At 44.9% G+C, this 17904-nt stretch overlaps 1 long non-coding RNA gene across 1 annotated transcript in view; it reads left to right on the forward strand.

The window, feature by feature from the left end:
* The first annotated feature begins 3284 nt into the window (after positions 1–3284).
* Positions 3285–17904, forward strand: part of LOC146209481 (uncharacterized) — a 40403-nt gene continuing 25783 nt past the window's right edge. Inside the window, exons 1-2 of the long non-coding RNA XR_014703443.1 lie at positions 3285–3426; positions 4342–4496. This is a non-coding gene — a long non-coding RNA (uncharacterized LOC146209481). The remainder of the gene's footprint in view (positions 3427–4341; positions 4497–17904) is intronic.

Raw genomic sequence — 17904 nt, forward strand, 5'->3', positions numbered from 1 at the left:
CTCGGTATTGTTATATGATTCTTGCTGTGTATTTAGCGCAAGACTGGCGTGTTGGTGAATCTTGTTCATAGTCTGCACTAAAGAAAATTTTTCATGACCTCTTCAGAGCTTTAAAACAGGAGATATACTTAGCTGTTTTATTGCAGTAGTACCTACTATTTCTAGTTGAGGCACAATTGAGTTAACCTGTGTTTTAATAGCTCATTGACATAGTTTCATAATATAGCTGACTGCACTGTGCATATGTGTGCATATTCATGCTGACATTCAGTTACTGTTTATTTAGACTGCATCAGCATATGTACACATACAGTGATGCTTCACTTGAACAAAGTTCAAGGGACCTTAGGAAAAAGTTTGTTGAAATGAAAGTTTATTGGACTGAAATAAATGCGTGGAAGATTGTTTCCATCAGCTTCAAGAAATATTCAATTCAGTCGTTCAGTCGTGTCCAACTCTTCATGACCCTATGGACAATGTCACGCCACGCTTTCCGGTCTCTCACTATCTTCCTAACATCACATAACTTCATCTGCAATGCCTCGAGGATGCCATCTAACCATTGCATTCGCTGCCTACCCCTTCTCCGGCGACCCTCAACCTTTCCCAACATCAGATCTTTCTCCAGCGACTCCTCTCTTCTCATCAGATGACCAAAGTAGCTGAGCTTTAACTTTAAAATTTGACCCTCCAATGAGCAGTCAGGGTTTATGGTCTATAATATCGACTGATCTGATCTTCTGGCCGTCCAAGGAACTCTCAAGAGTCTTCGCCAGCACTACAATTCAAACGCGTCAATTCTTCGGCGGTCAGCCTTTTTCACAGTCCAACTCTCGCATCCATACATCACAACTGGAAAGACCATAGCACGAGTTATACGGATCTTGGTTGGCAGACTAGTGTCTCTGCTGTTTACTAGGCGGTCAAGGCTAACCATTGCTCTCTTTCCCAGAAGCAGGCGTCTCCTAATTTCATGGCTGAAGTCTCCTTCCGAGGTAATCTTGGAGCCCAAGAAGAGAAAATCTGTCACAGATTTTTAGGTTGTTCAAATCTTATCTGGCCCCATTTATTTGTCATTGCGCTGATTTGCAAGTGAAGAATGCGTAACCTTTTGCAGCACTTTTGAAAGGGCTACAGTGGTTTTGAACTCGATTACTGTGCAAGCTCCTGAGAATCTTGCCTATCGCAACGGCCTGCTGAGGAGAAAAGGCTCATTTTCTCCGAGCAGATCATGGTTAACCAAAATGCACACATTCGCAATTCGTGGAGCTAAAGGGCGTAGTAGGGCTGAAGATCTGGCTTTGACTGGCTATGACTGTACAGCTAATTAAGCGTGCAAAGACAGCTATGGATTCATCTGGTCACAAGCTAGTTTCGACAGCCAATTCACTTTAAAGCTAAATAACGGCCACTTTTCTTCACGCCATAATGAAGAGTGGTTCCTAACATAAAAATATGCAACAAAGAGTGCAGACTGTGCTTTTTTAAGTGCTCAGTATGACTTTGAAGACACAGGATAGCCCCGCAGAAAATGTTCGTTGAACTGAAATGAGCAATAACTGAAGTTTGTTAAAATGAAGTGTGTTTGCATAGTGTTCAATACAGCTTCAGTGGGGGGATTTAATGAAGTTCGTACAACTGAATACATCGTCGAAGTGACGTTCGTTCAAGTGGTATTCTGTTTTTCTGTGACTAAATGAGAACATTTACTTTGCTCAAAGCAACATATACACAAATATTTACTTTCTTGCTAGTCACCAAGATTTTCAATTAACTTCCAAACTCATTTTATTCACAACCTAAATAAATGCATCGTTAACCCTAGAGCCAAATAGTTACTAGCAATAACAAAAGTAATATGTTGATATTTATCTGTTGGAGAACATTTTTTGTTTAATTGTTTTGTGTGTTTTTGAGGTCTGCAAACATGAGGGGGCTTGTTACAGAAGGGGTGGGCTGCAAGACGAAGGGAAGTATCAGTGTGGCGGCCCTTTTGTGTTTATCAAATAATAATGCATCCTAACATGTAAAACGAATGCCTTTACAGCCTGCTAAAATTCTTTTTTAAATTGCATGTTGGGTTCTGCCTGGATAAACATAGATGGCAGAGAGAGATCTTTCTGCCATGGGGTGTGAACTGTATTTTGTGCAGAAAGTCTGAGGCTATCGAACATGTGTTTATAAATTGTTGTGATTGGGTTTTTTGGGGGCAATATCCTACAGTGAACTTTGCTCAAAGATGTCTTTTTAAACCCCCATGGAATTTGGTTCTCAGGTATTGAAAATTACAGCAGTGTTCTGTAAGATATGATAAGGCTATTAAGCTTGCATAGCGCATGGAAGCGCCGAATGGCTGTTCGCCATGCTGATCTTTATTATCAGACCTATCCAAGAGTATAATGAGGGTTTGTCCAACAGATGATGTTTTGAAAGCTCAGCCATATGTACCTGCGTTTATCAATGTATTTGAAAAAGTGATCAGTTTGATTGCGATAATTAGAGGTATTGTATCAAAACTAGCTCTCGGCCAGCCTGTAGTGTTTGTGAAAAGGCAACAGTGACAAGAGGGGTGCTTTGCTAGAGCTTTTAAGGCTCTTAAATGTGTGCAGCTCTGCTTTAGTACATGCATTGTCTCCTGTACATGGCTAGTTAAATGATTTCTGTTCATTTTATTACAAAAAGTCATTCTAAATCTTTAGATAAGCTTGCTCACCTCTATTGTTTGTTTGCATTGTGTTCATGCATGCTATAGCTGGAAATGATGCAGTATTAGTTGCAAGTAAATAAATAAAAGGAGCAGCAACTACATTTCCTTCGTCCGCACATTTTTAAGAGAAACATACATGGGCTCATTAGATTTTAGTGTTGTTTGCAACTGTGTTTGATAGTGAAAGATCTTCCTGTTATTGCATAGAAATCTTTCAGAAACTTCTGAAATAGTTTGATACCTGGTGGTGTGGAGGTTGACTTCCCAGACATTAATGTATTCCTATAGTACCGTATGCATGCACAATAGATACACGTAACCCCTTGCATATATCACTGAATCTTCCACTCTAGAAGAGAATTTTGTGCACAAGCATTTTACTGTAGTTTGCCTCTGTGGAGCACTGTATTTCTAATTCTGTGCTGTTTTTATGCTTTTACTTAGCAACATATGAAGTATTCCTTGTTTCTGTTACTTGTGCATTTGACTTTTCCTTTTTTTTATTATTCAAAATAACTTTCTTCCTGCTGTTCTGACTAGTGTTCTCGTAAGCATATGCAGTCCTCTTGATGCTTCATTGAACCATATCTGCAGACTCCCTGTTGCCGTGGTCTGTGCCGACAAGTAAAAACTAGGCAACCTGACTTCCGGGACAAGTAGCAGTGGGACGTAGCTGCATGGTTTCTTCAGCATCCATGTGGATTTCTTATAAAAGACAGGTATTTCTTCTATATTTGACTTTCATATGTGATCAAGATTTTACCTTGGTGACAAGCTCTTGAAGGAAAGGATGGACATGAATGGCACTTTCTTGATTTCTTACTCTCGGGAATACACTATTACGACTTGTTAACTGCATATGTAGCAAAAATTATGTGTGACTGCATATTCCAGCAGTAAGCTGCATGATTTTTTAAGGATGAAATAATTGAACTCCTATTGTCGGTAGCCTACTATTGACGAGCCAAAGCAGGCAATACTAGGTACTAAAAGGTGATAACGCGGGGCCGGGTGGGTTTTTATGAGACAAGCTCTCCACATTTTAAGCCTTTGTACAGGGCTAGCATGTCTCCCTGAATGTGTCTGGGACACAAGCAAGTCTTGTATCCTCAAAGGGACCTTGTCTAAATTTAAATAAAAGTAGCGCCAACCTATTTTGAGTACGACCAGTTCAGCAGTAAGCCCAAAATTGAAGCAAAAAGGCATTCATGTCCTGTGCGATGTCAGTGCACGTTAAAGAGCCCCAGCTCGTCGAACGCTCTGAAGTCCTCCCCTACAGCATCTCTCATAGCCTGGGTTGCTTTGGGATGTTAAACCACATAAACCAAACCAGTCATTTTTTACCACCCCATCTGACTTGTCTTTCCACATATCTGCAAAAGATAGTGCCTACATAAGACTTGCCACTATTCCCGAGATTACCTAGATTATTATGTATTTATGTATTTTATGATTATGTAATTTTCCTCAGTGGAGCATTGCGTTTCCAATTCTGGGCTTTTCTTACTGTCACTCAGCAACCATATGAAATACTCCTCCTATGTTTCTTTTACTTGTGCATTTGACTTTTCCTTTATTATTCAAAAAATCTTCCTTCGTGCTGTTCTGACTAGTGTTCTTATATTTATATGCAGTCCTCTTGTTGCTTCATTCGACCATATCTGGAGACACCCTGTTGCCGTGGTCTGTGCCGACAAGTAACAAGGCAACCTGACTTCCGGGACAAGCAGCAGTGGGACATAGCAGCTTAGTTTCTTCAGCATCCATGTGGACTTCTTATAAAAGAAAGGTATTCTAAATTTTGCTTTCATATGTGATAAAGATTTTACTTTAGTGACAAGCTCTTGAAAGGAAAAGATGGGCATGAGTGGCACTTTCTTATTTTCTTACTGTCTGGGAATACACTATTGAGACTTGTTACCTGCATATGTAGCAAAAAGTATGTGTGACTGCATATTGTAGGGTAAGTATAATATACTTCATCATTCCCTATTTTTGCTCTTGTATTCACCTAGGTGCTTGATGTAGCTGGTCTCCTTCAGTAATTACTTAGGTGTGTGTGTTATCTGCTATGGCTAACATAGGCATCACTCAGGAAAAATGGGAGCAAACAGGCATAGTGGCATCACTTGCTGGTAGCATGCACCAAAATGTATGTATACGTACTGATACGTTGCCGCTCAACATGTGTAACTTGACTGAAGATAAAGCACACGGGAAGACACACACAAGAGAAGAAGACACAGGACACGCGCTAACTCACATCTGGTTTATTTGCACAGTACATAACTATGCACAGTACATACCAATCACATAAAGACAGAGAAAAAATATAAGGAATATCACAAAACCCGATCAAGAAAACTGATCTCTGCATTCCAGAGCCGCACCGACGTATCGCTGACACACCTATCTCCCCTTTTCCCGATATGGAATGCCTCCAAAAGCTCACGCGCTGTCTTATCACGGCCTCTGCCCAGAATCTTAATGTCGGCCAGTCGCGGCTCGCACGCAGTGCAGTTCGCGCAATGCGTTGCCAAATTTTTCCCTCCACTCCTTAAAGCCCGCAAATGATCCCCTGCTCGATCACTAATACAGCGACCAGTCTGGGCAATGTAGGCCTTCCCACAGGTCAGCAGGATCTCATATGCGACCCCCATGCAGCAGTCGACAAACCGCTTAGAATCTTTTTCTCACAACCGCTCGGTTTTCCAACACGCGAAATGCGTGAGCAAAGCTCCGCCATCTTCTTCGAAGCGGAGCACACCACTGGCATGCCATATCTGTTCGCCACTTTCTTCACGTGGTGCGCAACCTTATACATATACGGTACCACAACAGGTTTGGCCGTATTTCTCATCGGAGCAGTTTTCTTCCCAAACATGGCTCGCTTGGTTTTGGGAAGAAAACTGCTCCGGTGAGAAATACGGCCAAACCTGTTGTGGTACCGTATATGTATAAGGTTGCGCACCACGTGAAGAAAGTGGCGAACAGGCATGGCGTGCCCGTGGTGTTCTCCGCTCCGAAGAAGATGGCGGAGCTTTGCTCACGCATTTCGCGTGTTCGAAAATCGAGCGGTTGTGAGAAAAAACATTCTAAGCGGTTTGTCGACTGCTGCATGGGGGTCGTATATGAGATCCCGCTGACCTGTGGTTAGGCCTACATTGGCGAGACCGGGCGCTGTATTAATGATCGAGCAGGGGATCATTTGCGGGCTTTAAGGAGCAGAGGGACAAATTTGGCAGCGCATTGCGCGAACTGCACTGCGTGCGAGCCGCGACTGGCTGACATTAAAATTCTGGGCAGAGGCCGTGATAAGACAGCGTGTGAGCTTTTGGAGGCATTCCATATCGGGAAAAGGGGAGATAGGTGTGTCAGCGATACGTCGGGGCGGCTCCGGAAGGCAGTGATCAGTGTTCTTGATCGGGTTTTGTGATATTCCTTGATCATGTTTTGTAATATTCCTTATATTTTTTCTCTGTCTATATGTGATTGTTATGTACTGCGCATGACCCCTTTTCAGCATATATGTGCTGTTATTGCTGCCAATAAACCAGATGTGAGTTAGCGCGTGTCCTGTGTCTTCTTCTCTTGTGTGTGTCTTCCCGTGCGCTTTATCTTCAGTCAAGTTACAATGCACCATCTAGCCCAACTTCAAGTTTTGTTCAACGTGTGTATTTGCTTGATGTAGCAAATGGCAGAGGAGAGAGTTTATCTGATGACCAAGCATACTGGCGTGTAAATTTCACTCCTTTGTTTCCTGGGCCCCTATTGTGATAAACTAATGTCGAATGATATAGAGGATCAAAAGGAATACAACTAAACACAGCAATAGTCTCTATCTCCTGAGGGTGTTTTGCAGTATAGTTTGTACAGAAAGTGGTTGGAAACCTGTTAGCATATTTTGAGGAAAAAGAGGCATCTGAGTGAAGAGAGATGTGTGTGATGCTAGCACAAAGCGTGTGAAATTGGCAGAGAAATTTTGAGCATGTATATTTCTTTTCTAGGTGACACCATGATAAATTTGATATGGCCGCTACATCAAACACACAACGTCGTTGCCATCGGAAACCAAGTGTTTCTGTGTCAAGGGTTTGTGCAATAAATGAAGGTATGAATTTGCATCTGTTTCTTTCACTACTCTCACTTTTCACAAAATATTACACGCATGTGAACAGTGAGTAAAATACACATTATTATTGGACACTTGAAATATAACTCAAGATATTAATACTTTGTATGAACACGATTCTTTAAAATAACGGTGGCCAATTATCGGAACACAGTCGTTACAGTGTCCATATACGCTATCAATAGGCTAATCATAGGAGGTATAAATACGTTCTATGTAAATACATTCTATTCAATCACGGTGGCCAATTGTCGGAAGGGAGGTCATACATAGATGATACGTGTTCTAAAGACTTCCTTTTGATGGTCGATAGCTTCTATGATCATATTGTCTAAAGACATCGCATAAAGTGATCATAGACATTTTTGTAAGGGTATAGTTGTGGCTGTAGGATGAAAGAAAAGAAAATGCATGGGGCTGCTACTCGCTGTTTAGCTGAGCCACCTCCGCTGCCTCGTGCTGACAGAAGAGAAAAATGGAAATGAAAGAAAAACGAAGAGGTAGACAAAGACGCGCGCCGCAACAACAGCCGTCATTCACCACCACCGAAGCGGTAGAAGGTGCAATGACGGCCTACAACAGATAAATTGTCAGTGGCTGGCTAGCCCCCGCCGCAAGCGGCGGTCACCTACATATATCCCAGCCCCATCAGGGCCAGGACCAGCCATCCTGCTCGCCTCTGCATAAGCAGCCCAAAGCATGGTAGCTTATCCAATGTCCCATGCAGGACTGAATACATTTCTTGCTCAATAACTTATTCACTCATTCATCAGCAAGTAGTCCAAAGAGTTGATTTAAGAATGAGAAGTAAGGAAAAACAAGGCACAAAGCTATTACCTCGAGGTCCTAAAGCACATTCTTTAGGAGCTCACTTGTAAAGAAATCAGGAGGACGTGGGACAGATACTGCCACTTTCTTTTCCAATGATCAATTAAAAAACGGAGAGGGAGGCCTGGGTTTGGCGGTGGGGGCGGGGTGGGGGGGTTGCGACGTCGCCATGAGCAACCACGAAGATCAAATACATATACTGCGCCTTTCCTTTCTTATAAAGCAATGTACAATATACAAGAAAAATGATTAGATTCATAATATTCAATCAAGAATATGGATCTCTCTCGGTTAGGTGTATGTACCCGCAATTCTCTGTAGTTCACTCAAAAGCTTAAGGCTCCGTCGTTTCCCCCAAACCTAATTTAAATAAAAATTATAAATTAATCGCAGATAGAAAAGCGGATGTAAAGATAGGGTATCGGTGCAATACTCAGCTTTCGCTCTATCACTAGGTTCAAGCCATGTTAAACCCCCATAATTTTCTTTCTCCTCTATCGGCACGGGGCAGCATATGCGGCTCAGTTAAGAGCCAGTAGCAGGCCCGTACATTTGCTTTGCCTTCTTCTTACAGTTGAAACAACAGTCCTGGAACGCCGAACGACAATGGAACCATCTCCGTATTTGATCGCTTATAATAACAGCGCGTCCTAGCCAACCGCTATCCCCCACAGCGATGCACCCCACAGAGCGTCAGTGAAGTGTTTGAAATGGGTTGTTCGGGTCTTCTACGATTCACATTTCCGGTATGCGTTGCTTGTAGCAAATGGCACAAGACGCGGCCTGTATGTGCGGTGTCGCAGAATGCGGTTCTCGCAGTAGGAAAGCTGCAACTTTGCGAGCTTTACTTCTACGACAGTCTGGCGCTACACGTTGGTAATGTTGCGAACTGATTCCGTCCCTTGAATCAGCCTTGAGCTCAAATTTGAAGGTTAATCTAAGAGTTAATCCGCGTAGAAACAATTGATACATGCTGACGTCCTATGTTAACCTTGTGTATTACCGCATGGCTAGTATCCCACTTTAATTACACATGCCGTATCTTATTCCAGGAATTTAACTGTGAATAAAAATTCAACTCCACGCTATAACAAGTCTATTGCTTTTTTTGATACTGTGAATCCCATCAGGGATTGTAACAGGAAGGGCTGTGAGCATATTATACTACAGCATAAAAGCATACACAATAATATATGGTGTCGAGTGTTACATGCAGCTTACAACAATCGAATAACACAGATAAAATCACTTATATTAATTACATGATTACGGATGATACAGCGAGGGGATCAGTATTAGTTGTAATTGACAGTCAAGGCACAATCAAGGTTTGAAATACTAAAAAAGAGAAAATCGACTATAATGAATTCACAACTTGACTCAGGCACAACAGGCAAGAAAAAATACCAAGAGAACAAGGAAGCATAAAAATAAGGAATACAATTGTTACTGCAATGGGTATAATTGATCTGCAACAAGGGAACAAAACTCAGCTAAGGGCGTGGTGTTAGTAATGCGCGTGTGTAGATTGTTCCATTCTCGTGTTGCCCTTGGAAAAAATGAGTATTTGAAAATATCAGTATGAAATGAGAATTCGCCTAATGTATGCGTAAGGTTATAACGGGTTAATCTGTTCGAGGACGTCGGCATGTACTTTGTAATAGGCAGTTTTAGTTGATTGTGTATTATCTGGTATATGATTTTAAGTCTTGCAAGATAGGCTCTGTTTTCTAAGGTTAGTAATTCTGCATGTTTAAGTAATTCTGTTGGTGAGTCTGTAATGGAGTGTTTATTGTATATAAATCTTAGTGCCTTTCTTTGTACTGCCTCCAGTTTTTTAATGAGCTGTTTAGTAAACGGGAACCAAACGGTATTAGCGTACTCTAGTACCGGTCTGACAAGTGTTTTATATGCAAGTAACATTGTTTCAGGTGGTGCTAGTTTAAGACGCCTGTTAATAAAGAATAGCTGTTTTAGGGCGGTTGACGTGATGTTGTTAACGTGAGAGTTCTACCGGAAGTCAGAAGTTAGTGTCACACCAAGATACTTGTGCTCATGAAGATCCAAGAGGAATGTTGTTAGGGTGTACTGAAATGCTGATGAATGCTTTTTTCTTGTTATAGATAAAAGAACAGACTTTTTAAAATTGATATTCATTTGCCAGTCCTGGCACCACTGGTATACTGCTGTTATGGCGTTGTTTAAGGTTAGATGATCATCAATGGAGTTAATTTCCTGATAGAGAACGCAATCATCAGCAAAAAGTTTAATGTTATGTGAAGCGTAAGCTGGTAAGTCATTTATAAAAATTAAGAATAATACTGGAGCTAGGACACTTCATTGGGGTACATCTGATGAAACAGTAGTTAAAGCGGATTTCTCGCGGTTAATTTCAACAAATTGTGTGCGATTACTAAGATAATTTTTAATACAATCTAGAACAGGACCAGTTCCCAAAGTTAGCTCGAGTTTTACCAAAAGTATTGTGTGTGATACGCGGTCAAATGCTTTAGCAAAGTCTAGGAATATGAGGTCTATTTGTTTCTGGTTATCAATGCTCAAGGATATATCATGTGTTAATTCAATTACCTGAGTAATGGTGGAAAGGCCCTTACGAAAACCATGTTGGCAGGGGGTTAAAATATCATTTACTTCTAGGAAGGCATTTATGTGTTTCAAGATAATATTGCCACCTAGCGTTGCCAGGTGGCGCATGACTGAGGTGTGAAAGGAGGACGAAGTGGAAGAGGACGAAAAAGTGTCGCTTGCACGTTTGCGTCTGTGCTGCTGTGTTCTTGTGTCTGGGCTACCCCCTGCTATCATTGGTATCCTTAGTCACCGTGTACGTGACATTCTGGTGGAGGTGCTGGGTAAAACGATCGCCTATGCAAGAATCTCCATCTACAAGACGTCGCGCCAGCCCTGTACCATTGGACACCCCCGTGCATCGCTCTAGTCGACGGCTCCAGGGACTGTCTCCGGAGTTTCAGCCAGCACCCGCCGCCATGACATCTAGTGCTCCTGCGCAGCAGGTGACGGGCCTCGCACCGGCCTGCAACTACACCTTGCAGGCCCCTCGGGTACCGAAGACTTTCCATGGGGACCTCTTTGAGGATGTGGAGGACTGGTTCCTTCAGTTTGAACGTGTCGCTGCATTCAACCAGTGGGACGATGCTACCAAACTAAGGAACGTCTACTTCAGCCTTGAGGACGGCGCCCGTATCTGGTACGAGAACCGAGAGCAAGCTTTAACTTCGTGGCGGGAATTCCGTCGTCAACTGCTTGAGGCTTACACTAGCGCAGATCGTCGCGAGCATGCAGAACGTGCCATTCACTCTCGCATCCAAAGGCCGAATGAGAGTGTCCAAGCATACGTCGAGGACATGACGCGCCTCTTCAGGCGAGCCGATCCCGCCATGTCCGAGGAAAAAAAGGTCAGGCACTTGATGCAGGGTTTGAAAGAGCAGTTGTTCGCAGGCCTTGTGCGAAACCCACCCTCGACTGTAAACGGATTTCTTGCGGAGGCCACCACAATGGAAAAGGTGCTACACCAACGTGCCGTGGCTTATGACCGACCTTTTCATACACGCACAACCGCGGAATCATTTGCATCTTCAGAGCGGCATCCCGATGCATTGCGCGAACTGATTCGCAGCGTCGTGCGCGAAGAACTAAGCAAGTTCTGGAGCCCTCTGCAGCAATCGCCATCTTCCGTTTCTGCTATAGTGCGGGAGGAGGTGCGGCAGGCACTCAAGAGCCCTCTTTCGCCTGTAGTTCCGAGCCCGCCATTGCTGTCGGGGACCGACAATCGTCCCACATATGCGGAAGTTCTGCAGAGTCAGGCTCCCCCTTCACCACCGCCCATTCTCGCGTCACCTACAGTTCCGCTGCCCTCGGTGCAGCCAGTGCAGAACTTCGACAATCGCCCACTGCCCCGACGCAAAGCCGACATTTGGCGCACGCCTGACCGCCGTCCGCTTTGCTTCCACTGCGGTGAACCAGGACATCTCTACCGGGATTGTCCGTATCGACGCCTCGGTCTCCACGGCTTCCGCATCGACTCGCCTCCTCCCCGGTTTGGTCAACGACCCCGAGTTATTGAGGAGTACCTGGCGGAGCAGCGTTCATCTCGTTCGCAGCGTCAGCCCCGCTCCCCTTCGCCAAGGCGCTCCTCCTCGTTCACTCACGGTTCCTCGCGAGAGGACCAAGGCCGCTCGTCTAGCCCTGGTCGGGAAAACTGAAAACAGCGACCTTCGGGGGCGAGGCCGCTGGTAGTCGCTGCGTTGAAGACCTCCCGTCGTCGCCGCTTCGATCCGACCGCGAGCTGCTGGTACCGTCACCTAGGGAAGCAAAAAGCGTTTCTCTGGACATTCCGGTTATTTTAGACGGTCGCACTACGGTCAATACTTTAGTGGACACCGGTGCCGATTATTCAATTTTGAGTGGTCGCATGGCGACTGTTTTGAGGAAGGTGCTCACTGCTTGGCCAGGTGTGTGCCTTCGAACCGCCGGCGGTCATATAGTTACTCCAAAGGGGATGTGCACGGCTCGCATTCAGATTAACGGACGTACGTTCGTCGTTAGTTGCGTTGTTTTAAGTGACTGCTCCCGTGACCTTATCCTCGGCATTGACTTTCTGCGGGAGTACGGAGCAGTTATCGACCTGCGAAATAGACTCGTCACGTTTTCGATGGGACAATCTACCGAACAAGATAGTAGCAGTCCTTGCAATAACGCACTTCGTGTTTCCGCTGAGAGCGTCTCGCTGCCGCCGCGAAGCAGTGCTCTTGTGGAAGTTACCTGTGACGATTTCCGTACCGGTGATGCTGTAGCGGAGGCGAACCATACACTCCTGCTTGCTCATGGCATTTGCGCTCCCCGAAGTTTATTGTCGTTTCACAATGGCCGGGCTGCACTCCTTGTCACAAATTTTTCTAATGAGTACCGACACTTGTTCCCGGGGACTGCTATCGCTTTTGCTGACCATGTTGCGCACGATCCGGTCTGTTTTGCATCCACGGCAGTAGAAACTAACGAGCCATCTCTTGACAACATCGACATTAACTGTCACTTGTCAAAGGAGAAACGGCGGGCTTTAGAGCAACTGCTGCTAGGCTTCAAGCACTGCTTTGCTTCTTCCTCGAAGGTTCGTCAAACGCCCATCACACAACATCGCATCATTACTTATGACGACGCTCGCCCAATACGACAGCAGCCTTATCGTGTGTCTGCCAAAGAACGAGAAGTGATCCAGACGCAAGTTCAGGAGATGCTGGATGATGGTGTTGTGCAGCCTTCACAAAGTCCGTGGTCTTCACCAGTAGTCCTTGTCAAAAAGAAAGACGGCACTCTTCGATTTTGCGTCGACTATCGGAAATTGAATAATGTGACAAAGAAAGATGTATACCCGTTGCCGCGCATCGATGACTCACTGGACAGATTGCGACGTGCGAAGTATTTTTCATCTATTGATTTAAAAAGCGGCTATTGGCAAATCGAAGTAGACGAAAGAGACCGAGAAAAAACCGCATTTGTCACTCCAGATGGCCTATATGAATTCAAAGTACTCCCATTTGGTTTGTGCTCTGTCCCAGCTACATTCCAAAGGATGATGGACACCGTCCTCACTGGCCTCAAGTGGCAGATCTGTCTTGTGTACTTGGACGACGTAGTTGTTTTTTCCGAAACATTTGATCAACACCTCGAACGCCTTCGAGCTGTCCTGGAAGCCCTCCGTTCTGCTGATCTCACGCTGAAGCCCCAGAAATGCCACTTCGGGTATACAGAACTCAAGTTCCTCGGCCATGTTGTAAGCGCTGATGGGGTGCGCCCGGATCCCGATAAGACTGCTGCCGTCGCACGATTTCCCGTTCCAGCTAATAAGAAGGCTGTTCAGCGCTTCCTCGGCCTGTGCGCATATTATCGGCGTTTCATTGCGGACTTTTCTCAGATCGCAGAACCTCTGACGCGCCTTACAAGGAAGGACACCTCCTTTGTGTGGAACTCTGAGCAGCAGATGGCCTTCTCTTTGCTTCGTGAGCGCCTTCAAACATCCCCTGTTCTGGCGCACTTCGATGAAGCGGCTGACACTGAAGTACACACTGACGCCAGTAGTATCGGTCTCGGCGCGGTTCTTGTTCAGCATCAAGACGGGTTTGAGCGAGTAATAGCCTATGCCAGCCGCACTCTCTCTCGTGCCGAAATGAACTATTCCACCTCAGAAAAGGAATGCCTGGCGGTCGTATGGGCTACTATGAAGTTTCGTCCCTATCTTTACGGCCGGCCATTTAAAGTCGTCACCGACCATCATTGTTTGTGCTGGCTGGCAAATCTGCGAGACCCATCTGGACGACTTGCACGCTGGAGTTTACGTCTTCAGGAGTTTGACATAACCATTGTTTACAAGTCCGGCCGCAAACACGAAGACGCCGACACGCTGTCACGAGCACCCGTTGACACTGGCGATACTACAGCCGATGACGATAGCGGTTTTCTAGGAGCCCTCAGCGCATCTGAGCTCAGGGATCGACAAAGAGCTGATCCAGACATCCTTCCACTCATCGATTATCTGGAAGGGCGTGATACGATTCTCCCTCGACACCTATCTCGGCACCTTGGTTCCTTCTGCATACGGCAAGGCATATTGTATAAAAGAAACTCCCAGAGCCAAGACAGAACTTACCTTCTGGTAGTGCCATGCGAGCTCCGTGAGGATATTCTCCTTGCTTGCCATGATGAACCAACGTCTGGTCATTTGGGTTGCTCACGGACTCTTGCTCGAGTGCGCAACATGTATTACTGGCCAGGACTTTCCGCAGCAGTGAAACGCTATGTACGAAGCTGTTGCGAATGCCAGCGCCGTAAAACACCGCCCCAGAAGCCTGCCGGATTTCTCAAGCCCGTTAAAGTACCCCGCATTCCGTTCGACCAAATTGGAATGGATCTCCTTGGCCCTTTCCCTTTGTCGCAGGCCGGAAACAAATGGATAGTAGTCGCTACTGACTACCTGACTCGATACGCTGAGACAAAGGCAATCCCTCATGCCACAGCTTCCGAAGTAGCAGAGTTTTTCATGCACAACATAGTCTTGCGGCATGGCGCCCCTTCCTACGTCATTACCGACAGAGGGACAGCTTTCACATCACAGCTGATCGACCGCATATTTGAGCTGAGTTGCACGACCCATCGCAAAACCACAGCGTATCATCCACAAAGCAATGGCCTTACAGAAAGATTGAATAAGACGATTGCGGACATGTTGGCAATGTACGTCGATGTGCAGCACAAGACCTGGGACGAGGTGCTGCCGTACGTTACATTTGCGTATAATACAGCCTTACAAGAGACAACGCGCTTCACACCATTTCGACTTGTTTGCGGACGCGAAGTTCAGAGCATGCTCGATTCCATGCTCCCGTGCCCAGATGATGACCAGCTATCCTCAGATGCCCAGCAATATGCCATCCGCGCTGAGGAAGCCCGCCAGCTCGCCCGTGTGCACATTGGGCAGCAGCAGACCACTGACGCGCACCGTTACAACCTCCGGCACCGCCAGGTTGACTACAAGCCTGGAGATCAAGTCTGGGTATGGACACCAGTTCGCTGTCCAGGCTTGTCAGAGAAACTCCTTTCCCGCTACTTCGGGCCGTACAAAGTGTTGCGCCGTGTGAGTGACCTTAGTTATGAAGTTATCCCAGACGGTGCCACACAACCAAAACGTCGAAAGCACAGCTCGGACATTGTGCACATTGTGCGACTGAAGCCGTACTACCACCGATAGCGTATGGCCACCCGCTGTGACCACTCTCTTGCTTTTCACACCATTTTTACCGGCCCTTCTCATTTTTTTTTCGGAGGGAGGGGGTAATGCCACCTAGCGTTGCCAGGTGGCGCATGACTGAGGTGTGAAAGGAGGACGAAGTGGAAGAGGACGAAAAAGTGTCGCTTGCACGTTTGCGTCTGTGCTGCTGTGTTCTTGTGTCTGGGCTACCCCCTGCTATCATTGGTATCCTTAGTCACCGTGTACGTGACAATATGCTCTAGTAGCTTGCATACTGTGCTGGTTAATGATATTGGTCTGAAATTCGAGGGGTCAGATTTATTTCCCGATTTGTATACAGGGGTTATTTTTGCTGATTTCCATTGCCTGGGAAGGGTGCAAGTGGATAATGATTTTTTAAAGAGTAGAAAAAGGAATTTGGCCACCCACTCAGCATATCGATGCAGAAATATGTTATGAATGTTATCTGGCCCTGGTCCTTTCTTAGTGTCTAAATTTAGTAATAGATTTAATACTCCAGTTTCTGTTATAATTATAGGTTCCATCTTCATACCTGTGCTAGAGTTCATTGTGGGAAGTTTTCCATTATCACTTGTAAAAATGGAGCAGAAGTAGTTGTTCAGAGTAATCGCAGTATGTTTGTTATCTTCGGTAGATGTTGGTCTTTCATCTCGTTTTTTAGGGTTTAAATAACGCCAGAATTTTTGGGGAGCATTCTTCAGGAAATTGGGAAGTGTTTTTGTAAAGTAGTATGATTTGGCTCTCATTATCTTTGATTTCAAGTCGTCAATGGCGGAAGTTAATTTTTGTACTGTGCGTTGCGACGGATGGCTTTTTTGGTTCCTTCTGAGCCGGCGAACTTTTCTTTTTGCGTGGATAACGGTTCGAGTTATCCAGGGGTTGTGTTTGTGCGTTTTCTTAGTCTTCAATTGGACGTAGTTAGTGATGCAATGTGACACAACTGATTTGAACCGTTGCCATAAAATTTCTATGTCTGTGCTTGCACCATGTGAGAGTTCATTGAATGACGACAGCTCATGAGACAGTGTATCAATGATGCTTGTATCGTCTGCTCTGCTGTAGTCTTTGTATCTTTTTGTTGATTGCGAAGGTAGCGAATCGTGATATGGTACCGCACATAATACTAATTTGTGGTCCGACAGGCCAGGGGACACTTCGATATTAGCTTTATGACTGGGAAAATGATCACTTAGAAATACTAGGTTTAAAATGTTACAGCTTGATCCTAGTACGCGAGTGGGTTCAGTTACTATCTGGGTTAGATTAAGAGAGCATGATGCCTAATAAGGTATCTGCGCAAGGTGAGTGGTGGTGTAGTGTGTGCCAGTCGATATCGGGTAGATTGAAATCGCCTAATAGTATCACCTTGTTTCCCTTCACATACTGCTGCATATACACGTGCAATGATTGTAGAACATTCAAATCAGAAGAAGGACTACGGTAAATGCATCCCACAATGAAGGTGCCATTAGTAAGGCAAAGTTTGTAAAAAACTGCTTCAACTCCTTCGACCTCAGGCAGTGTAACGAAAGGGATTTCTTTTTTTATCAGTAAAGCAACGCCTCCGCCTCGAGTTAAACGATCTTTGCGAACAATGACATAGTTTGGGGGAGTAATTTCTAAATCTTTGATGTCTTTGTTTAGCCAGGTTTCTGTTATTCCTATAAATGCCGGTTCGTAAGCTATTAATATTGATTCGAGGGGACCGAGTTTACCAATGACACTTCGAGCATTATTATTAGCAAAGCTTATTTTGGACGTTGTGTGCGGCGCGGACGGAGGGTCCGTGCACCGATGTCCTGGTTTTTTGTGTCGTTTGAATTTGACGTTACGGGTGACACGTCATTCTTTTCCTCGTCCCAAAAATAAAGACAACTATTAATCTTTAGTTTGTCGTACACCAATGACACCTTACCACCGGAATCCTTCCTTCGTTTTCCATGTTCCCACAATTTCTTCCCAATGTTTCCAACACGCGGTGAAAAGTCCTCGCTAATGGTGTAGGCACTATCTTTGAGTTTGCGACAGTTGTGCAAAATTTTAGTTTTCTCTCGGAAGTCTAACAATTTAAAGATTACTGGCCCAGTTTTGTTTGCCATTGGTTTTCCTAGCCTATATATACGTTCAATAGCCACTTCCTCTAGTTGCAAGGTATGCTTAATGACATTTTCATTTACTGCGCGTTCCAGTGATTCGTAATTTTCTTCCTCGTCTTCCGGTATGCCGTACACAATACGGTTCGATCTTCTAGACCGATTCTCTAGATCGTCTAATCTTAGCTCTAAGGAAGTTACAGTTTTTTTCAAGCTAGCGACTTGTTCAGTGCAGGCTGAAACATTATTTTCAAGGCATGCTAATCGTTCTAGTTTATTATCGATAGATGTCAGTCGTTCTTCTTTTATTGTCTTTATGTCTGCGGCGATTTGAGTAAGTTGT

This window comes from Amblyomma maculatum, chromosome 1, assembly GCF_055883805.1.
Source record: "Amblyomma maculatum isolate TAMU_Amacu chromosome 1, ASM5588380v1, whole genome shotgun sequence".
Classification (NCBI taxonomy): Eukaryota; Metazoa; Arthropoda; class Arachnida; order Ixodida; family Ixodidae; genus Amblyomma; species Amblyomma maculatum.